The 24,249-nt window shown below is 36.6% G+C and overlaps 1 protein-coding gene across 3 annotated transcripts in view; it reads left to right on the forward strand.

Annotated features, from left to right (window-relative positions):
- The window catches only part of LOC128643557 (rho GTPase-activating protein 39), a 231,139-nt gene that overhangs the window by 123,584 nt on the left and 83,306 nt on the right, over positions 1-24,249 (forward strand). Inside the window, exon 1 of one of the 3 annotated variants that reach the window (XM_053696479.1) lies at positions 19,178-19,306. The exons of 1 other annotated variant lie outside the window; for it this stretch is intronic. The gene's annotated coding sequence lies outside the window, so the exon portion shown is untranslated. Of the gene's footprint in view, positions 1-19,177; positions 19,307-19,333; positions 19,488-24,249 lie in introns of those variants that run through there. One more of the 3 variants, XM_053696538.1, reaches the window with a different exon arrangement.

The raw sequence follows: 24,249 nt of genomic DNA on the forward strand, positions 1-24,249 counted from the left end.
GAACAAGATCCTAATGAGCCTGTGCACAAGCTCACAGGGTATACATATACTAGTCTGTGATTGGCAGATGTCTGTCACATGATACAAGGGGACAGAAAATTGGAGAGAAATTATTTGTCAGAAAAAAAATCTACTGTTTATTTAAAATTCAAAATAGGTGTTAAATCATTGTCTTTTTATTATGTACTTGTTAATTATGCAATTCTACTGCATTGAGCGGTCCTTTTTATGAAATTAAATGAGGAGGGCCAATGAAAACTCAATTTCTAATGTTCCCATTCCAGAAACACTCTTTCTGCCCCTTTCTGTTACAGCTGCATCATCTCAAAGGGCTCCTCCATCATCAGCATCTTCAAGTAAGCAAGTGTTGCAAACAACTGCCTCTAAAAACAAACACAATACCTTCATTTATAGACCGGATTATACCTGAAAATAAGGGAAAACGGTGATTAAGAGAAATATATTCTTCTGTGATCGGTCACTCAATCAGATTCTTCTCATAGGAAAGCATTGACCAATGCTTCGCTAAGAGATTATACCCTCCTTGTTGTCAACTTGACAGGCAGGGGGCGTTCCCATCCTGTTTTATTAAAGGGATAGGAAAGTCAAAATGAAACGTGCATGATTCTGATAGAGCATGTCATTTGACACTTTTAAATTCACTTCTATTTTCAAAGGTGCTTTGTTCTCTTGTTGAAAAAGAATACGCTAGTGGGAGCTAGCTGATGATTGGTGACTGCACACATTTGTCTTTTGCGATTGGCTAACTAGATGTGTTCAGCTAGCTGCCAGTAGTGCACTGCTGTTCCTTCAACAAAGGATAACAAGATAATGAAGCAAATTTGATAACAGAAGTAAATTGGAAAGTTGTTTAGAATTGTACTATCTCTCTAAATCACGGAATTTGGGGGTTTCCTGTCCTTTTAAAGTGCCTTCTCATGTAACTTTTAAGAACCAGTAAATACAGTAGATTTGTATAATCAACACATGATTGATAAAAAGACAATGCAATAGCACTTAGTCTGAACTTTAAATGAGTAGTAGACTTTTTTTTCTGACAAATTTTAAACTTTTGTCTATTTCCACTCCTGTATCATGTGACAGTTATCAGCCAATCACAAATGCATATATGTATATTCTGTGAATTTTTATATATGCTCAGTAGGAGCTGGTAATTCAAAAAGTGTAAATATAAAAAGACTGTGTTCATTTTGTTAATGGAAATAAATTAGAACGTTGTTTAGAATTGTGTAATATGTCTGAATCATAAACGTTTTAATGTATGACTTGTGTCTCTTTAATAAAACAGGAGCACCCCTAAAGCACTTCAGCAAGGTAAAGTGCTTTAGGGGTCTGGAGCGTCTCTTTAATGGAAATTAGTGTTTCCATCTGTTTGGTACTATTACTCAGTAGGGGGATGAGAGGAGACAAAATAATGTTCCTAGTTATTTTATGTTGATGGTTTCTTAGGTTTTTCATTGTTTTGGGTGGGGGTTGAATGCTCTCATGTACTAGCAAAAGAGGCACCATATAGTTTGTTAAAAACGTATCCAGAATTTGTAGTTCCATTTGCTATTTACTGAATAGGCTGTACTTTTATTTCAAGCATAATACACTGATAATCATGTTGTTACATTAGAAACATAAAATACAATTTGTAAGAGTCTGCATTTTTATTTTCTTACATTTTTTTTTTTTTTTTCATTAAACAAAAACAGAGAGAAAAAAACATATTTTTTCCCCCCAAGGCTTCAAAATGTCCGGAAATTTTACATCTCTACTCATTGCACAGGTGGTCGGTAGCCCAAAGGGTTTCATAGCCACTTAAAGGGACACTGAACCCAATTTTTTTCTTTCATGATTCCGATAGAGCATAACATTTTAAGCAAATTTCTAATTTACTCCTATTATAAAATTTTCTTCATTCTCTTGGTATCTTTATTTGAAATGCAAGAATGTAAGTTTAGATGCCGGCCTATTTTTGGTGAACAACCTGGGTTGTTCTTGCTGATTGGTGGATAAATTCATCCACCAATAAAAAACTGCTGTCCAGAGTACTGAACCAAGAAAAAAATTTGATGCCTTCTTTTTCAAATAAAGATAGCAAGAGAATGAAGAAAAATTGATAATAGGAGTAAGTTATAAAGTTGCTTCAAATTGCATGCTCTATCTGAATAACGAAAGAAAAATTTTGGGTTCAGTGTCCCTTTAAGTAAACTGATAGGGCTGAGGGTGCCCATGATTTGCGGAAATCTACTGTTTGTGGTTTAGCAGAACGTATAAACCAATCGGTTGGCACAGAGCATAAATACTCATTGCTGAAGCGCAACTACACACTCATTACTTTACGTCATGACTTTGTGATTGTGGTAAACCAGTAATAGTAAGTCACTGGTGTGACATCGATGAGGGGCCAGTATATTAGCAGTAGGGATGCACCGAAATTTCGGCCGCAGAAAGTTTCGGCCGAAAATGGCATTTTTGGCTATTTTGTTTTTCGTTTTTTTTGCCTGTTAGTTTCGGTAAAATTATTGTGTAGCATATTTCAAATTTGATGCTACCCTAGAGCTGCTGTTTAAGTTTACTACTTCACTTACTGTTCTGCATATAATGAGTTTTCTAGGATTATACTTTATTTGGATAATTGGTAAAAAAAAAAAACTGTTAAATATGATTATGCTACATAGAACTAAATGAAGAATAATACAGTATATTGATATTTATAATTGTTTTAAGTAGGGATGCACCAAAATTTTGGTCGCAGAAACATTTTGGTCGAAAATGGCATTATTTTTTGCCTGGTTTTTTTTTCTTGGTAAAATTATTGTGTAGCATATTGTTTTAAGATATTTTTGTCCAATTTTAGTGTGTTACTTTCAATAAAAGTGTGGGCTTTTTTTATTGGCTCTAATTATGCAAAAAAAAAAAAACTAAAAAAAAATAATTTGAAAATAATTTGAAAAAATAAATTTTCGGTATCTGTTTCGGTTTTCGGCCAAGTACATCCTGGATTTTCGGATTCGGTTTCGGTCCAGAATTTCCATTTCGGTGCATCACTAATTAGCAGCTGTAGGTGTGTGTAATTCAGAGTCATAGGTAATATGGTGTATTAGGTATATTTCATGTATGCAGCACCAAGCCTGCATCTTCATGAATGGGGGACGTTCTGCACCTTTATAAATCTTTGTACAATCAGCAGGTTGTTGAATCTGATAACATACAAAATTCAATAACAGCTGCACTATGTTGTTATTGAAAAAGGAAACATGTTAACATTTGATATAGAACCCGGAAATGTATAAGTAATTTGAATAAATCTGAAAAATATAAAGAATGTGTAAATTCAGTAATTTACACCTTTGCTGAGAGCTAAATGCACTAAACTGCAATTAAAGGGACATTATACAACCACAGTATAATGGTTATTGTTTATCTCTTGTACCTGCAGCTCCCTTTAAAGCATTTCTATTATTTAAACCCATTACAAAAGCCAGTTGATAAAACTCTGCATCTCTATAGTGGGCGTCACACGTATTATTGCATCATGTGACAGAAGCAGCACGCTTTCACAGATCAGTGATGTTAGCGGATTTTTGACAGCTGTACTTTGGATTTGAGTTAGCTTGCACACTAGAAAGTGGGAACTTTACAGAATAAAAGTTACATAACAAATATAAACAAGCCCTCTGTCATAATATATAGAGCAGTGCTCCCTCTGCTAAAACATACCGCTAACGTGTTGTGCTCGCTAAACTGCACAATACTGATTGTCAGGGAGACAACAATAACACTGATCTGTAAATGTGCACCTCTTCTGTTACAGCATGCAAGAACACTTAAAGGGACAGTAAAGAAAAAAATTAAACTTTCATGATTCAAATAGAGTACAGGTAGCCCTCAGTTTACGCAGGGGTTAGGTTCCAGAAGGAATATTTGTAAATCGAAACCGTTGTAAATTGAAACCCAGTTTATAATGTAAGTCAATGGGAAGTGAAGGAGATAGGTTCCAGGCTCCTCTCAAAATTGTCATAAGTAACACCTAATACATTATTTTTAAAGGTTTGAAAAGAAGCCTTTAAATGCTAAACAGCATTATAAACCTAATAAAATAATCACACAACACAGAATATATAATTAAACTAAGTTAAATGAACAAAAACATTTGCTAAACAGCATTATAAACCTAATACAATAATCACACAACACAGACTTCACTTGCATTTTTCTGCAAACCGTTCTTTCTATGCATTCCAATGTGGACTGATTTATAGACAGGAAGATCTTGTTCCTTTGAAATCTGCTCGATAGCTCAGGTCTGGTTAAACTGATTAATTTCAGCTTGCTTGGCTTTGCTGCAACACAAGAGGACAGCTCCACCTACTGGCTATTTTAATAAATGCACTGCTTCTCAATGCTTTTCAATAGCACTCACATGACTGGAAAAAAAGGTTGTTATTCTGAAACGGTGTAAATTGAACCGTTGTAAAACGAGGGCCACCTGTATTTGATTTTAAACAACTCTCCAATTTACTTATATTATCAAACTTGCTTTGTTCTTTTGTTATCCTTTGTTGAATAGTAAATCTAGGTAGGTTCATAGGGTCTCAGGAGTGTGCACGTCTGCTAAAAACAAGGTTGCAAAAAACTGCTGCCATAGATTACTAAAGACACCTGCGTGCCCCTGAGCTCCTATGAATCTACCTAGATTGATTGACCTAGATTGATTTTTCAACAATTGATAACAAGAGAACAAAGAAATGTTGATATCAAGTAAATTAAAAAGTTGTATAAAAGGACATACTGTATCTGAATCATGAAAGTTTAATTTTGGGGGGGCGGAGCGAGCCACCGACCAAGATGGTCGCAACATACTGAGGCTCCTCTTACTAACTGGCCCAAAAGTTGTTAATTCTACTACGATGCAGCACCTATGAGGACAACTATCAAGCACTTAAGTAATTAAACGACTGTGGTGCTTCCGAAAAGAATTATGGGCCTGTACAACACGCTGATTTAAAGATTGAGTGCTGGGGCCTATGCAGTCCCTAGTGCCACGCCATTTCTATTCATATAAGCGGCCCTGCATGATGGGACAGATATAGTATTGCCAACATCTTATAGCGAGTACAGAGCGAAGGTAACAGCTTTCTCACAAGCCGCATCTCTGAAGCAGCACGGACTAGGCAGCTGAGACCGCAAGCGCTTTCAGCAGCACCATTTTACATGCAGCGCGGACCGCATGACGGACTGAATCGGACACCACATGACAGCATGGCGGACCTGTGTTCTGCCTTCCGCTGCCTCCTGGAGGATTTTGAATATAGAATCTGTCAAAGGATTGACAGCCTCACTGCACTCTGCCGAAGTATGGTTCTGAACGGAGATGCCCCATTACCCTGCACGGCTGTGATTGCCAGCGCACCTGACCTGCAGAAAGTAAAAACTGTGGCAGAGGGTTTGTCATGCCAGACGGAGCACCCTGGAGTCTGGGTAGTGCAGGTACAGAATCCAGGAGGTACTAGTGCCCTGCAGTGCAGCGACTTACAGGCTCTTGCTGATTCTACCAGAAGCGACAGACAGCTTTATATCGGACGGAGCCTACTACACAGAGGGGACGGTGCCTGCTCTAAGGATATTGCAGATGCCTTGCTATGTAAGGCTACACTGAACTGGGCTAAATTTCTACGTGCATGCAGGTTTGTGGATATTTGGTACCTGGTGATGGTTGGCCAGGTGCTCTGGGACTTTGAGGGGCGCAACAGAACAGGAGTGGGCTGACTCTGTCTACTACCTGAGGGAATGTGGATAGCCTTTTCAGACTGCCCTGTTACAAGATTACCATATGTTATGCCCTCTACTAGCACCCTACCCACCTTGTGAACTGATCCGCTCCCCTCCCTTTGATCTAGTTTTCTGGACATACTTGCACAGCCTTGTGGTGTATCTCTACATCAGCAGCCCTGAATAGGTCAAGCAGAAAGATGTCTTTGGATTTGCCTAGTTGAGGAGAAGAGTCTCTCTATATCTTCATCTGAATGAGATACTGTTGTATTTACCCATATGCACAGATATTCGTATGTTTATCAGTGAATAACTAACAGCCTGATACTGAATTGCATAGCCTGGACACTGTGTTTCTTGTTATTGTTGGTCTGTTTTTTCTCTTATGCTGCACTTTTTTCCAGTGGGGTCGGCTACATGCCAGATACATAGGTATTCAGTAGCCTTTTTGCAAGGGTGTACAGGTTGTCTATAGTTAGCCACTTGCTAACATAGTTGGCTGGCCTGCCTCATAAGTAGTATGTACCTACGAAATAGTGCACTAAACATTACGGTTGACACAGAGCTACAGGCTTGGTAGAGCATAATTTTTCTTTGTTTTTTTGCATGCAATGGTTTGTGTTAGTCTAGTTCATAATCTACGTTATGCCATGAATATTTAGCTTGCTTGTTAAGTGAGTGATTGCTGTGTTGGAGTGTTATTCTTTTTACAACTTCTAGAATGATGCTGTACGCATACATATTGCACACCACACTTTAATAACTTATATGAGTTTTTCTATAATTCTATCTTTAAACACATATTCTGAGAATATGCAGATCCCACAATTCTAACATTTCTCACTAAGCTTCTCAAATCAGCTGCATATCTCAGGTTATAAGACTATCAGAAATTTTTGTGTAATGGTACATGCATCTGTACTATCATTTTTGATTAATGGGAGTTAAACACAATGTAAATACACTATAGGTAGGGTTAGATTTAAATTCCCTAGGGTCCATTATCTAGTTTATCTGCCCTTAAGTAGTTGGGCGATTCATAGCACATAGTACCTCCGTAGAGATATAAGTAGAAGACATTACCCTCGCTGCAGTGCTCTAGTTCAGGTGTTAAGACTGTACTGTTACTCAGTTTATCTCATACACAGTCACCTATAGAATATCATATATCCTGTGATCCCTAGGGCAATGATTTTATATAAATTTCCCTATTAATCTTTTGTAAACAGCACATAAGCCTAATGCATTCAGCTCCCACCTCTCAGAACTATGAACCTCCGTTAACTACTTCCCTATCCTCAGCTTTAACTGTTGTTAAGTTGCCTCACTAAATATCCATGTTTTCCAGCGTAGTTTGAGCACATTATACACAACATAGCTTTCACATATGTTTGAAGAGGCTAATTAAGATGAATATTAAAGTTGTTAGATAAGCACAATAACAATAGAGCGGTATGCTATTTGCGGCCTACCCTCCGCCCCCCACTATCTATGTGCGTTAGGGATGATTTATTTCTTCCCCGCATATCTTTTGACAGAGTTAGGTAGTCTCTGTCCAACCCGTAGAGCCATGACTTAGTTTTTCCTGTATTTTCATAGAACGGCTCTCGGGGTTTAAAATCAGGTAATTAAACTTTGTTAGAATTTCCTGCTTCTCTGTAGTTTATATATGATAATAGTCCTAATCATCCATACGTTCTAATACAAGTTCAGTGTTATCAGTTAATAGATTTAGAATAGAAACTGAAGTCTGTTTTACTTGAATATTGTATGTTCATTCCACAATCTGTATCACTTCATATATGCTGGAACTGTGTTTTGTACTATTATCTATGTCAACATGTCCTCAAATGCTTGCTTGACTTCTGGTCCCTTGACTGGACCTGTTAATCTGAGGACTTTGCGAACCTATTAGACTCACAAAATGAGGTGTTTAAATGTCACGTCATGTCAGTAGAATGTATCCTGTGAAGTTTTACCTTTTGATGAGACTGTTGTGAACCTGCTATTTTAACCTCAATAAAAAATTATTAAATCAAAGTTTAATTTTGACTTTACTGTCCTTTTATGCTCCAAGATGGCAGTGCCCAGTATGAACTTGTAAAGGGTTAAAATAAAAGAATGGCTTTGAAGAGAGCTGTAGTAACCAGTTAATGTAGTTGTTTTTAGCAGATTAATATCCCTTTAATGCATCTAATTACCTCTGGTCAGCATACTGTGCGTTGGGATTGGTAGTTAATAGTAGTGCTTTAGATTAATTGCTGTTAGCGTGTTTATATAACTGCCCTATATTTTCCATATTACAGATTGTTTTGTTTACAAATGCCAGGAATTTTGGCAACATATATTGGCTTTACACTTGGGTGTTGTGCTACATTACAAAGTAGAAGTGCTTGAAAACTGTGGTTTTGATAGTATGGTAATACTTTTTTAATTAAAGTCCACTACATCTATATATATAATATTTACTCACAGATTATGTTTCATACTTTACTAGATTTTTTTACAAGTAGAAGTTTCCGGCTATATAATACATATATAGTGAGTACATTTATGTGTGCAGGGTTTTTGTAAATGGAACAGCTGCCCTTGGAATTCATGCAGTCAGCAGATATACAGTGTCTGTAAAGATATTACTCCTTGAGTACAATACATTTTTTCATTAGCTGCTAGTGATGGGCAGGGGGCATAGAGATAGACAGCTGCTGCATTGTCAGATCTGGAATCCTAAAATTCATTGCTAACCCAGGGCTTGATAAATGCCGAGAGCCAGGGAGCCATGGTTCCTTAAATGTTACTTCTGGCTCCTGTGTTTGGATAAATTGGATATCTATGCATCTGTTTTCTTTCTGGCTCCTAAAGTATGTGATTGGCTCCTCAATATTCTAACTTGCATATAAATATGAACTCATGTACTAACCAGTGTCCTGCTGATTCTTTCCTCATTATCTTACTGATCTGCAACATTTACACTCAACCTTATATGGCATATTGATTGCTAAATACGCCCCTTTGTTTTATTTTCTCAATCACTGTAGACCAGAGGCTGACACATTTTATATAGCTGTTAGAAGCCAACAAGAATATTGGTAAATCACCTCCACTTCTTTAGGAGCTGATTAAGGGCATTTGTATATAGATAGAAAAAACTATATCAAGGACAAATTGAAGCTCCTGGCTCCTAACTATTTATATTATTTTACATATAAGGTTTGCGTGCTTATACAAAATGTATTCTATAATTGGTTTTGCAATTTGTTGATAGCCTTATTATGTGAGTAGAAATACATAATTGTTTTTTTTCCACTCACAGGATCTGTGAACAAATATGTACAAATTCTTGTTGATTTATATATATATATATATGCTTAACACCAGCAGTTACGGAGTAAGTAGAACTCATTATGGCTCCCAGAGCCTCTTATCCAAGTGTCTCACTGTTTTCTTGGTTTTGCGCATCCCGTCCCTCAACAGGACAGACTTTGTGCACTCAGAATCCTCTTATTAACCAGCTTGTCATGTTTCTTATGGTAAATGCATTCCACTTCTACATGGCCCTCCCTGATCCTGTTAAAAGCTTATTGGACTCTGTCTGGCTAGGAATTAAAGGAACACAGTGTTTCCTATAGTGCTTTCAGTGACTGTACTGCCTTGACTCTAAATTGCTTTAATATGAAAAATATGCATAGAGAAGTTAAGAAATGTATTGCCAAGGAAGTGGCTTACAATTGCATTAAGAAGTCTGCATGTTTAAAGGAGTGTTCTAATTTGAAAATAAAAGGTTTCAATATGTTTTAACTTCTTCAAAAGGGTTAATCCACTATAGATGTGTGCCTGCAACACCCAATTCTGCTCTGAATAAGGCCTCATCACAAATGGCACATCAGCAAACCGTTTGTATGTGTTAAACACATAGTTAAAGAACTTTAGATTGCCCCTTTAAGAAATGGACAGGTGTTTTGTGCTTCATAGAGAAGCAAAACAATTTTGAGTTGAGCTCAGTATCAAAGAATAAGAAATTATTAATTTATCATTCCTTTAATAATACTCAGACTCACTGCAGCAATTATATCTCATATAAAATTAATTTAACTTTAAGAATCTATTCGCCATTAATGGCGCACACAATTGGCACTATTTCTCTATTTTATTTTAACTAATATGTATTTTAACACTACAGAAGTTCATTTTATTTTTTTGGGATAATAAGTTTCAGGTTTACAGAACTTGTTGTGCAGGTAGCAGCTCCACCCTCCTGCTTGACAAAAGGCTTTCATTTTGTTCAGTCAATTAGGACAAGTTCTGAAATGCATTGCTGGCATGGTATGGTGCAGAGGTTTTGTATAAAATGTTTAGCGGTCTAGTCATATATTGCAGGATAACACATAAGAGCTAGCAATTTGAGATCTGTTAATTAGTGACAGTTTCTCATTGCACATGTCATTACTGTGTGTACATTTTGTACCAAGTGTGGATAGCTCCCTGATGGACAGGTGTTGAAGCCTACACTACAGAAATAGACGCTGTTTGTGCCCTGACTCAGGGAGCGGATAATGCAGCAGGTGCATTTAGTAATTCAGTAAGAACAGAAATATGAATCGCAGGCAACAGCTGGTATGTTTTTTCTTAAAACCACCAAACTAGCATGAGTAGGACTGCACAGTTTATGGTGTGTGCAGTGAGAACATTCCCCCCCAGTAGCTCCAGTTTCCATGAATGTTCTGCCACCTTCCTCTAAACCTCACACATCTTTATTCTTCAGTGATCTGTTGTATGGTAAAATGTAACACAGGAGAGAATGGAGAATTCTACCAGCTTAGTAAATCTAAAAGACTAAGTATGTCAGTGCATACATTTATATATTAACACATTAAACGTTGGATTTGGATTTCACAGATGCAAGGCCCAGAAATGATCCAGCTTTATCAAGTTAAGATTTGTGTGGCTGGTGGCAACTGGCAGGTGGGACTCAAATCCAGGGTGCCAGGGCCTAATTTTAAGGCACCAGTGACTCCCTGCCACCGTGGTTTGTCAAGCCCTGCATTAAAGGAACATATTGCAGTAATAAAAAGCTCTAATGTGTTTAGTATTCTGCAGCAGCCCCACTGCCAAGCCATTCCTGATCAGAACACACATCCAGCAATACATATCAGTGCCTGCGCTGACTTTACCTATGTGTGCAGGGATAAACAGGGGCAGGTATTGTGCAATAATAAAATAATGCAATGTATTTTTATTGTTGGACTTCTGCGCCCCTTTAATAGGGAGCCGGACCATGTTTGGAGCACTATATGGCAGCAGTTTTTTCTTACCATGTAGTGCTCCAGATGCCTTCCTAGGTTCTATTCAACAAATAATATCATTAAAACTAAGCAGATTTGATAATTGAAGTAAATTGGAAACTTATTTAAAATTGTATGCTCTGTCTGAATAACAAAAGAACATGTTTGGGTTTCATGTCCCTTTAAATGTCTAAAAGTAAAGGAATGAAAAGCAAATTGTATATTTTCAGGTGGGAACTATTTGGCAAGCTCGGTTTATATGCAATAGATAGTGCTTCCTAATATAGTTTCTACAGACATTTTACATGCCCCAAGAAAGTAGCAAGCAGATACTATTTTGAGATGTTTGTACTGCTATTTTTTCTGTTTCTGTTTGTAGGATCCACTGCAGGGGATGTGGTTTGTACCACAGGGAGAGAAAAGTCATTTATAGCTTTGTTTGTGGTCAGTGCATAACTTGGCTCCTGGTCATGGTTTGCCGGTGTTGTTAAACCCTGCGCTGTCCAGAGATTAACTTTGGTTTTCCTACAGCATTTCAGTTCTCTGTTATTGGTTAGGCACTTACAGCTATTTTTTTTAATAGTAAATAACAGCTGATTTAGGAACAGCAAGGTGATCACTAAAATGTCAGGTACATTTTTAAATGTAAGACCCACAGTGAGCCATCCTTCCACTAATGCAGAATAAAATAAATGTGAAAACAGCTTGGGAATGTATTGACATGACACAAGGCTGTAGGTGAAGTGATCTACGACTTCTCATATCACATAGTTGCCCATCTGTTTCTAGGTAACACGTAATGCAGCACTCTCCAAGTGTTTTGAGCGATAGTTAAGATAGTAGTATAAAATGTGTAGTAAGAAAAGCACTGCACAATATATTTTTAGCATTTTCGTACTATATTACTATTTCTTAAAAAAAAATTGTTGGCTCAGAGTCCAGACCTAACATTGCTAGATTCCACAATGGTATTGTTTGCACATTCTAGTCACTCATCTATAGCTTTCCTTAATTGACTAATATTAATGTAATTAATAAGCAATTTGTACATTACTTTCAGGCTATTCTTTGGTTTCAATAAATCCCTCTATCTAACATTTGTTTATTTTTTAACGTCCCTTTAAAGGGACACTAAAGTCTAAATTAAACTTTCATGATTCAGATAGAGCATGCAGTTTTAAAAGACTTTCCAATTTACTTTCATTATTAAATTGCACACAGTCTTTTTATATGAACTTTCTGATGCACCACCTACTGCTGAGTATGTGCAAGAGTTCACAGTATATACATAAATCAGTCAGTGATTGGCTGATGGCTGTCACATGATACAGGAGGCAAATTGAAATAAATTATGAAGTTTGTTAGGGGGAAAAAAATCTGCAGCTCATTTACAATTCAAAGTAAGTGCTATTGCATTGTCTTTTTATTATGCAACTGTTAATAGTACAACTCCACTGTATTTAATGGTCCTTGAATTCTGTATTACAAGGCGTGGTAGTGGTAAGATGAACAAATTTAGTTTCTTCAGAAAGTGATTTAGGAACATCCTGTTATGCTACAATATCACAATACTTATAAAGGGATATGAAACCCACATTTTTTTATTCATGATTCAGATAGAGCATGTGATTTTACACATCTTTCTAATTTACTTCTATGAAGAAAGAAAAAAATTCTCTTGGTATCGTTTGTTGAAAAGCATGGATGTATGGTTTGGAGCTGGTCCATTTCTGGAGCACAATTTTTTTTATTTATAAAATATTTTACCAGGAAGGATACATTGAGATTTCTCTCGTTTTCAAGTAAGTCCTGGGTCCATAAAATAAAAGGCTTTTTATTTTTTTAAATATATATATTCTGCTGTGTAGGATCCCCTCTTAGCCCCAAACTTCCCTGATCCCCCCCCAAACAGCTCTCTAACCCTCCCCCCTCTATCTTATTGTCCGCCATCTTAGGTACTACTGGCAGCTATATGTACTATATATAATGTACTATATGGCAGCAGTTTTGCAAGAATGTTGTCCATTTGCAAGGGCACTAAATGGCAGCATTATTTCCTGCCATACATTGCTCCAGATGCCTGCTTAGGTATTTCTTCAACACAGAATATCATGAGAACGAAGCAAATTTGATGAAAGAAGTAAATTGGGGAATTTTTTTTAACCCCTTAACGACCAACGACGTACATTGTACAAATTTTTTTCGTTAACGACCAATGACGTGCCCTGTACGCCGTCAGGGGTTTCAAGTGGTGGAAGTGATCCTCATCGCTTCCAGCAGCTTTCATGTTATGTTATGTTATTTCTCGATATTGAGACATCCTGCATTAAAAAAAATTTAGGCATCCGATGCAGAGAGAGACACTCTATGGCCCTCTCTGCATCGGCCATCAATGTGCCAATCGTTTGTGGGTGGGAGCCTATGCAGGGAGGCGGGTGGGCGGCCATCGATGGTGGGACTTCATCAGAGGGAGGTGGGATCCTGTGCGGGAGCACGCACATGCACGGGGGGAGTGGGTGGGAACACTACACTATGAGACTAGTGTGTAAAGCAAAGGAGGGAGACAGGAGGTGGAAAATTACATCTACGGGGTCTGGGAGGGGGTGGGGGGTAGTTTATTGAGGGGGGCAGCTACACTACAGAAAAATAGCTTTTTTACTAAAAAATACCAACTTGTATGGCAAACTGGGTACTGGCAGACAGCTGCCAGTAGTACCCAAGATGGCGGACAATAAGGTAGAGGGGGGAGGGTTAGAGAGCTATTTGGGGGGGGATCAGGGAGGTTCGGGGCTAAGGGGGGATCTTACACAGCAGAATATATATATTAAAAAAAAAAAAAGCCTTTTATTTTAGTACTGGCAGACTTTCTGCCACTACTTAAAGGGACAGTCAACACCAGAATTGTTGTTGTTTTAAAAGATAGATAATCCCTTCATTACCAATTCCCCAGTTTTGCATAACCAACACATTTATAATTATACACCTTTTACCTCTGTAATTACCTTGTATCTAGGCCTCAGCAGACTGCCCCCTTATTTCAGTTCTTTTGACAGACTTGCATTTTAGCCAATCAGAGCTGACTCCATGGTAAATTCATGTGCATGAGCTCATTGTTATCCATATGAAACACATGAACTAATGCCGTCTATTGGTGAAAAACTATTAAATTGCATTTAAATTAGCGGCGGCCTTCAAGGTCTAAGAAATTAGCATATGAACCTCCTAGGTTTAGCTTTCAACTAAGAATACCAAGAGAACAAAGCAAAATTGGTGATAAAAGTAAATTGGAAAGTTTAAAATTACATGCCCTATTTGAATCATGAAAGTTTTTTTTTTGGACTTGACTGTCCCTTTAAGATGGCGCAGACAATTGTGGGGTGGGGGAGGCTGATCTCTACACTAAAGCTAAAATTAACCCTACAAGCTCCCTAATTAACCCCTTCACTGCTGGGCATAATACACGTGTGGTGCGCAGCAGCATTTAGCGGCCTTCTAATTACCAAAAAGCATATATGTCTGCTATTTCTGAACAAAGGGGATCCCAGAGAATCATTTACAACCATTTGTGCCATCATTGCACAAGCTGTTAGTAAATAATTTCAGTGAGAAACCTAAAGTTTGTGAAAAAGTGAACAATTTTTTTATTTAATCGCATATGGTGGTGAAATGGTGGCATGAAATATACCAAAATGGGCCTAGATCAATACTTTGGGTTATCTACTAAAAATAAAATACATGTCAAGGAATATTCAGGGATTCCTGACCAATGTAACTATTACTAATTTTGAAAAAAATGGTTTGGAAATAGCAAAGTGCTAATTGTATTTATTGCCCTATAACTTGCAAAAAAAGCAAAGAACATGTAAACATTGGGGTTTTCTGAACTCAAGACAAAATTTAGAAACTATTTAGCATTGGTGCTTTTTGGTGGCTGTAGATGTGTAACAGATTTTGGGGGTCAAAGTTAGAAAAAGTGTTTTGTTTTTTTAATTTTTTTCATCATATTTAATATTTTTTTTATAGTAAATTATAAGATATGATGAAAATAATGGTATCTTTAGAAAGTCCATTTAATGGAAAGAAAAACGGTCTATAATATGTGTGCGTACAGTAAATGAGTAAGAGGAAAATCACAGCTAAACACAAACACCGCAGAAATTTAAAAATAGCCCTGGTACCAAACGGTCAGAAAATTGAAAAGTGCTGTGGTCCTTAAGGGGTTAAATGGTATGTCTAAATCACAAAAGAAAACTTTTGGGTTTCATATCCCTTTTAACTTCCATAACATCTGAGTCACAGGTCACCACTATGACCACATTTAGGTATAGTAAAGTCATGCTGAGAAGCAATAACTTTTCTTTCATGTAATTAGCAAGAGTCCATGAGCTAGTGACGTATGGGATATACATTCCTACCAGGAGGGGCAAAGTTTCCCAAACCTCAAAATGCCTATAAATACACCCCTCACCACACCCACAAATCAGTTTAAACTCCGCCTCAATGGATTACAGCTCATTCTACTAGGTCAGTTTCTACTTCCTGGGCGTTTAGGAATGTAGCTTCGGTTTATCAGATTTGCAAAGCAGCCACTTGGTCTTCTTTGCATACTTTTACTAAATTCTACCATTTTTATGTGTTTTCTTCTTCTGAAGCAGTTTTTGGTAGAAAAGTACTTCAGGCAGCTGTTTCAGTTTGATTCTTCTGCTTATAATTTCAGTTTTTTTCTTTATGAGATTTAAACTTTATTTTGGGGTGTGGATTATTTTTTCAGCGGAATTGGCTGTCTTTATTTTATCCCTCCCTCTCTAGTGACTCTTGCGTGGAAGCTCCATATCTTGGGTATTTATTATCCCATACGTCACTAGCTCATGGACTCTTGCTAATTACATGAAAGAAAACATAATTTATGTAAGAACTTACCTGATAAATTCATTTCTTTCATATTAGCAAGAGTCCATGAGGCCCACCCTTTTTTGTGGTGGTTATGATTTTTTTGTATAAAGCACAATTATTCCAATTCCTTATTTTTGATGCTTTCACACTTTTTTCTTATCACCCCACTTCTTGGCTATTCGTTAAACTGATTTGTGGGTGTGGTGAGGGGTGTATTTATAGGCATTTTGAGGTTTGGGAAACTTTGCCCCTCCTGGTAGGAATGTATATCCCATACGTCACTAGCTCATGGACTCTTGCTAATATGAAAGAAATGAATTTATCAGGTAAGTTCTTACATAAATTATGTTTTTTTGTGGGGAATATTTTTTGTATGTAAATACTACAAATATTTTATTAAATTTTAAATGCGTCTTAGACAAATAATAACATAGTACAGTGAAGTCCCTTACATTGGTCCCTTATTCCACCAAACAACCGGCCATGGTGCTAGATGAGGAAAAAATATAATTATAACAGCAGCTATCTGGTTTTTTGTTTTATGACAGAACTGCTAAGATCAGGAAAGAGCCTGGGTTTTTTAACTAAATGGTCGCCAAAGAGATACTCTGTAGCAGTTTCAAGCAGCTAAAGCCTGTATACAATAGTCATAAATTGTTGAAATGAAATGGACATAGGTGCTGATATTAGTCCCAGAAGTTTAACTTTTTTTCAAACTTGTTTGGAAAGTGATGAAAACACCACTTCCTCTAGCAATTTCCACTGACCAGCAAATGGGTGCCACCTGTACATTGCTCACGTACTGGCTGCATGCATGCCCACCGCTAACAAGAAATGGTAACAGCGCAGCCAGCTCCGCTGCTTTAGCTGCAGTGAGAGATGTAAGGATTTTATTCTGAGAGATTCATACTTGTAAATAATTACGGGAGAATGTCTCTATCAAACACTAAACCCTAATTTAGACAGGAATAAAGTCGGGAGTTTTGCTACTTTAATAATATTTTTTACCACGTATCAGTATTTGGTGGTTGTCATTGTATATTGCTACAAAAATGCTTAAATTACTGTAAGAAGCAGTAAGGCATTTCTTCATACTGTGTTGTCTAGGGACAATTAAATAATGCTTTTGTTCTGCCGGTCATGTAAAAGAGACAATTTTAAAACATTAGAATTTTTTTTTTTGTGTGTGTATGAAAATAAAGTGTATACGTGAAGAACTGTGCAAACTCACCTCTCATGTTACGGCACAGGCAAGTCTTAACTAGCATTACTTCTCTATTTCCCATGCCCCCTGTAGGGACTTGGCTTCTCGCAATAGGCAAGGCAGTGCATCTTTCTGATTGGCTGGCAAACACAAGCTGTTGTATGAAGCTACGGTGGAGCTGGAAATCACCTGTACTGCAAAAGTTTAGGTCAAATTTTTTTCTTTAATGAGACATAGTCTCTTTGGCAGGCAAAGAGGTTAAAGGTGCACATTGTTGTACCAGAAATTTAATACATTTTATCTACTTACAAAGGAATGTTAAAATCAACAAATGTCTATTGTGTACATGAAAGAGTTTTATTCTAAGCATGCTTTGTTTGTTTTTGCATGCAATATAGTACGGTAAAGCTGTTTTATTTTGATTTTGAAACAGGAAGTGGGATAGAAGCTCATTGGCTGATAATGAAGACTCCCACAATTCTGTTAGGGGATAGGGACAAACCTATCAAGCATGTTTGTCTCGTTAAATAATGTACTTTTTGATGAAAGGCCTGTATTGACCCTCTGGATATTGTTGAAGCAGTGGTGTATTTAGTTTCTTTGCAGGACTAGACATTGGAGAATCTGTTGTGGATGGGGACTTAGGGGACATTATTTAAGGGATATGAAACTCAAATTTTTTCTTTCATGATTCAGATAGAGCATGCAATTTTAATCAACATTCTCATTTGATTCTATTATCAATTTTTCTTTGGGTTTCATATCCCTTTAAAGGGACAGTCTAGTCAAAATTAAACTTTCATTATTCAGATAGGACATGTAATTTTAATAAACTTTCCAATTTACTTTTATCATCAAATTTGCTGTTTTTTCTTGGTATTCTTAGTTTAAACTAAACCTAGGTAGGCTCATATGCTAATTTCTAAGCCCTTGAGGGCTGCCTCTAATCACATGCTTTTTAAATTGTTTTTCACAAAAAAAGACTTGGTAGTACACATGGGCCATATAGATAACACTGTGTTCAGTCACAGAAAGTTATTTAAGATTTAGCTCAACACAATGCTAAATGCAAGACAATAGATAGTCACAGTCATGTGATCAGGGGGCTGTCAGAAGGTTCTTAGATACAAGGTAATCACAGAGGTAAAAAGTGTATTAATATAACTGTGTTGGTTTTGCAAAACTGAGGAATGGGTAACAAAGGGATTATCTATCTTTTAAAACAATAACAATTCTATTGTAGACTGTCCCTTTAAGATCACATTCAGGGACCAATGGAGAAGTCCCCTCTGCTCAGATGGCATTGTTTTCCACTGCCTTCAAAAACCATGCTTCCACACATTACAACAGTTTTCGTTAGGACTTGGTTGCAAGCTTGCAAACAGCCAGTTTGAATTTTTAATGGCTGTAAGCTTGAGAGAATTTCCAGCACTTTCCAAATGGCTAAAAATTGACTTTTGTCAAAAGGTACTCTAAGAATACAGAAAATAGTTTCAAGAACCTTTTAAATAGTTTTTTTAATGTCATAAAGGTAAATAGGTGAAGTCCATGTTTTAAATTGTTTCAAGTTTGTTTTTTAACTGTGGATTTATAAGTTTTCTATATCTGCAATTAAAAGCATAATTTAAAATATTTTAGATCCATGAATTGCAGCAAATTTGTCAGGGAAAATTGGTGGAATAGAGCAGGTCAAAACAGTTATACAAAAGTTGTGTCCCCAAAAACTTGAAAAAAATAATCATGAAAAAAGAGCTGTATTTGTGCCTGTGACAAAGTAAAATGACAAGGGAAAGGGTAACTTGTAAAAGAAGAATTATTTGACACTTTAATGGCCACCTAACTTCAATACATCAGAAGGCACAAGGCACAGTTTTCCTCATTCATTCCTATAAAGCCTGTTTGTTATTCTGTCTAAAAATAGGGCCTGCGTTTTCTCTGCTGAGGCTCTGTTTCCTAAACGGACAACATAATAAAAGTGGTAATTAGACTCTCACAATGGCAGGAAGAGCCATTCTGGGGAGGAGGAGAGAGGCAGTTAAGAGTTGTGGAGGGAGGTGAGAGCAGTCTGATGCCAAATCATCAGAAAAGTAGCAGTAATTATAAGCCAAGGGCAGGACAGTTGGATCTGGACACACGGACATGAATGGTCTGTATTTCCTATACTCAGTAGGATCATATGTGTTATGGGCTGAACAGTGTACAGGAGGAAAGCATGTTTTATAGAAAAGGAAATGCCGGAGTAAGAGGTCATGCGCTTGAAGTTACAGGATTTAATGCCTTATGTGAGACCTAAAGAGTAGTGCTTACATAGGATGTCCTCCCAGCAGGTAATACAGCAAGACTACATAAACATTTATATGCCTAGCTTCAGGATAGGATGAGGCAAAGCTCTAAATAACACCTGAGTAGGCTTTAATAGCAAACAGGAGAATTGACTAAATGTAATAATTAATAATAATTTGCGATTTATATAGCGCTTTTCTCCCTGTGAGACTCAAAGCACTTTACAAATATACCAACATAAGACATAAAAGTAGTAAGTGCTAACTGGTAATTCTCTGTTTTTAGATTATTATTTTTCCCAGAAGATTTCTACTCTTGTATGTTGTGAGAAAATTACTAATAATAATAACAAATAAACAGGAGTTTTTAAAAGGTTCTTTCACACTTACTGCTAAATTTAACGCATAGAACATTTATATAACAGGTTAAATTAGCAGAGCTATATTTATTTAAATAACCACACCTGCAATTTTATAATATGCAAAATAATTCAAAGTAAGGGTGGAACAATCCAGGGAACCAGAAAGCCTGCACGTCTCATTTTATGCTCCCATAGCACTTTTTTAACCTGTCTACTGTATATTTGTGCTCACACTATAGAACCGGTCTGATCTTAAATGTATTTTTGGCAAGTTCTTATTATATGTTGTTGTTTATATGAACATTATGTTCTGTCTATGATACTAATAATTGACATTTTCATCTTTTTTTTTCCACAATAATTTGTATCTGTTTATTGTACCATCATAATTCATCTCTATTGCAATGTGTTAACAAGGATTTCCTCCTGTGTCGCATTGATGTAGTTTGATAAACAGACTGTCTGTGTTTATAAACAATTCACTGCTTATGTTTGGTTTATGGACAGGAAACAAAGGGTTGTTGGGCTTTAATCTTGCAGCAAACTCTGACATTCAAACCATTTAGCTTCAAATGAATGGCATTGGGTTTCATAATGTTTTAGGTCTTCTCATTTTTCTTTATATTTGCCAATCTGTGTGTTAGATACACAGGGCGAGTCCTCTCCTGTAAGACATATTCTATATATCTTTGTCTTCCCTATTGTGTCATTTAGTCAGTAAAACTCAGTGTCTGCTGTTCTCTCACATGTAGTTTTTGTGTCTTGTTTTCAGATTTTTCCCACATTTCACAGTTTACCTTATACTCCCAACCCCCATTTCTACTCAATTTCTTTTTTCTCTCTCTTCTTTATTTCACGTCCCTGTTTCTTTGTTTTTGGGCTATATTCATGATGAGGATTATTTGCAGACTATGTAACTTGAATTGCGTTTTAAAGCCATAAGGCTGATGTTAATGTAAGGGAGGTGCAAGATATAATTGACTGCTCATACTTTGAAAGTATTGGGCTTGTCAGCATTTTACACCTAAACTAAGTAAATCAGCATTTGGCAGTAATCTGACCGTGCCGTGCTCTAAGGAACAGATACTCTATTCAGAAGTATAACCTCACATCTCAGTGCTTTATATGCAGTCTAACACATTTCACGTTAAAATGCAAAAAAAAAAAAGTATCATTCAAACAGTACTTTTCTGACTTCCTTGGGATGCTGAAATTAGACATTTTAAAAATATATATATTTTGATGTATACTATGTCCATAATGAATATATTTTTTTAGTTGAACACAATATCAGAAAGCATTTTTATTTTGTGCGCAATCAAGATGGTCAAGCCTCTTGATTACTAAGGTCTAGTGGATCTAAGCATTTGCTGCCTTGTAAAGCCTATGAACCATTGGCTGCAGCACAAAGCTAAATAATGCACAGAAGACCACTCTAGAATACAAGAGCTTGATCCTCACTGGTGTTTACATGTCTATCCTTCTTGCCCCTGCACTTACTGATCTTCAGCCTTACTTATAGGCTAATATGCCCCCCCCCCCCCCACACACACACACACACACACTATATATATATATATAAAATGATGGTGTATGACCTTTTGGCTTTCTTTTGCTTTCAAGGTTATTACATTCCTGTACATCATATCTCTGTATTATTTTACAGTATAACTCCTTAGAAATTACTTGTATGATTGATTTGTAACCTGTAGCTTCAGGGAAGAGCCAGCTTAGCCACAATGTATCCCAGGTAGCTGCTGCCTATAGCTCTAAAGAAGGAGGTCTCCTATACTTATTTCTTTTCTTATCTTCTGAAGTTTACCTCCTCACCCTGCATTGTCCTTGAATTGTTTCTGAACCTACCATGTCTGATCTCCCTATTCCCTCTAGGCTATACATTGTCTGAAAAGCTGTTGTTGTTATGAAAAAGTAGAATCTATTTATCTTTAAATGGCTGCTTCTTAGTTTGGGATTGTTGTTTTTGGCAAAAGCATTGTGTGTATAAATCCTTGGCTGGACGTCAACATTTCTGTATCATACATGCTCCTACATGTGCTTATACAGATACCGTGCGTGTGCCCCAGCTCAGTGCCGCGATCTAGTGTGATATGTTAACTCAGGACAGGCTTCTCTCATGATCCCACACCAGCATGTGCTTGTGTATATACAGTCACCTTCCGCTGCATAAAAAGGTGACTGAAAAAGAAATACCTGAATATTCTGTAGCCATTTTGATACACCACATATTGCGAGCAGCGATTCTTTATTTTTCTTCTATTAAAGTAATAGTGTGCTCAAAATTAAACTTTTGTGATAGATAGATAGAGCATGCAATTTTAACCAACTTTCTAATTTACTTATATTATCAATTTTGCTTCGTTCTTTTGGTATCTTCATTTGGAAAAGCAGGAATAAAAGCTTAGGAGACAGCCCATTTTTGGTTCAGCACCTGGGTAGCACTATCTAATTGGTGTCTAAATGTAGCCACCAATCAGCAAGCGCTATCCATGTGCTGAACCAAAAATGGGCTGGCTCCTAAGCTTATATTCAAATAAAGATACCAAGAGAACGAAGAAAAATTGATAATAGGAATAAATTAGAAAGTTGCTTAAAATTGCATTCTCTATTTGAATCATGAAAGTTTAATTTTGACTAGACCATTCCTTTAAAATGTTTGTCCACTCTAAAAAGATTGCTTGATTAACAATGTATCACATTCTCTCTTACCGCACTGTAACTAAAAAATAAGTGTAGTCATCGGTTATTTTTTTTTTATTATTTTTTTTTTACAAAAAAGCAAAGAAAATAAGCTGGAAGAAAAAGGAAATATCTGATACGTAGTGCAAATTCATTTTATTTTTATTTTTCTAGGGATATCTATCTGCTACATATAGTTTCACGTGTTACATGTGCTTTTGTGGGTTGTTTACTATGCATACAGTAGCTTTCAACATCATTTTATTCTTCTATTTTATTCTTATCATTTTCACTCCATTTTATTTTTCAGCCGCAGAATTTTTATTTAGGTGTTTTTTTTTTTTTTTTGTTTTTTTTAAAGGACACGAGTAAAAAAATGAAGTTTCATGATGCAGATAAAGCATGCAATAAAAAACTTTCCAATATAGTTGTGTTATCAAAATGTGTACATTAGTTTTATATGCACACTTTCTGAGGCACCAGCTCTTATTGAGCATGTGCGAAAGTGTATAGTATATACGTATATGCATTTTGTGATTGGCTGATGTGGTGGAAAATTAGATTAAAGTTGGCATTTGCTAGAAAATATTCAAGTCAAGCACCCTTGAAATACCATCTTAAAATCCACCTCTTATTTCCCTTGTTTTTTTTCGACCTTGCACATTTATGGGCAATTCTTATACTGCCCCATGCAGCAATGTTATTTGCACAACCTCCTCTTCCTGTCCCTTCAATATAAACCTATCATTTAGACATGGGCAGCTGTAGTCCACGGCCTAGATAATAAAATGGGAGAGGACTACATCTACCAGCATGCAATATTACAAACTGGCCAATCACATCTCAGGTCAGCTCCCACTAGCAAGTTCCTTCCTTAGCCCTCAATTCTGTGCACAGTGAAATGGAAATTCCTTTTAAAGACACAAATACCAATGGTTAGTCAAGTGTTTTGTTCTCCCTCTTCTTCTAATGATTCATTCACGTACCCCATGCTTTAAAGTTTACTAAACAGTTAATGTCAGTCATTGCTAATATTAATATATATAATATAATACGTATATGTATGTATATGTGTGTGTGTATATATATATATATATATATATATATATATATATATATATATATATACAGGTAGCCCTCAGTTTACGCCGGGGTTAGGTTCCAGAAGGAATGGTTGTAAATCGAAACCGTTGTAAATTGAAACCCAGTTTATAATGTAAGTCAATGGGAAGTGAGGGAGTTAGGTTCCATGCCCCTCTCAAAATTGTCATAAGTAACACCTAATACATTATTTTTAAAGCTTTGAAATGAAGACTTTAAATGCTAAACAGCATTATAAACCTATTAAAATAATCACACAACACAGACTTCACTTGCATTTTTCTGCAAACAGTTCTTTCTCTTGTTAAGTGTATTCAGTCCACGGGTCATCCATTACTTATGGGATATATTCCCTTCCCAACAGGAAGTTGCAAGAGGATCACCCAAAGCAGAGCTGCTATATAGCTCTTCCCCTCACGTGTCATATCCAGTCATTCTCTTGCAACCCTCAACATAGATGGAGGTCGTGAGAGGAGTGTGGTGTTTTATACTTAATTATTTCTTCAATCAAAAGTTTGTTATTTTTAAATGGCACCGGAGTGTGCTGTTTTTTTCTCAGGCAGTATTTGGAAGAAGAATCTGCCTGCGTTTTCTATGATCTTAGCAGAAGTAACTAAGATCCACTGGCTGTTCTCGCACATTCTGAG

This window comes from Bombina bombina, chromosome 1 (assembly GCF_027579735.1).
Source record: "Bombina bombina isolate aBomBom1 chromosome 1, aBomBom1.pri, whole genome shotgun sequence".
Classification (NCBI taxonomy): Eukaryota; Metazoa; Chordata; class Amphibia; order Anura; family Bombinatoridae; genus Bombina; species Bombina bombina.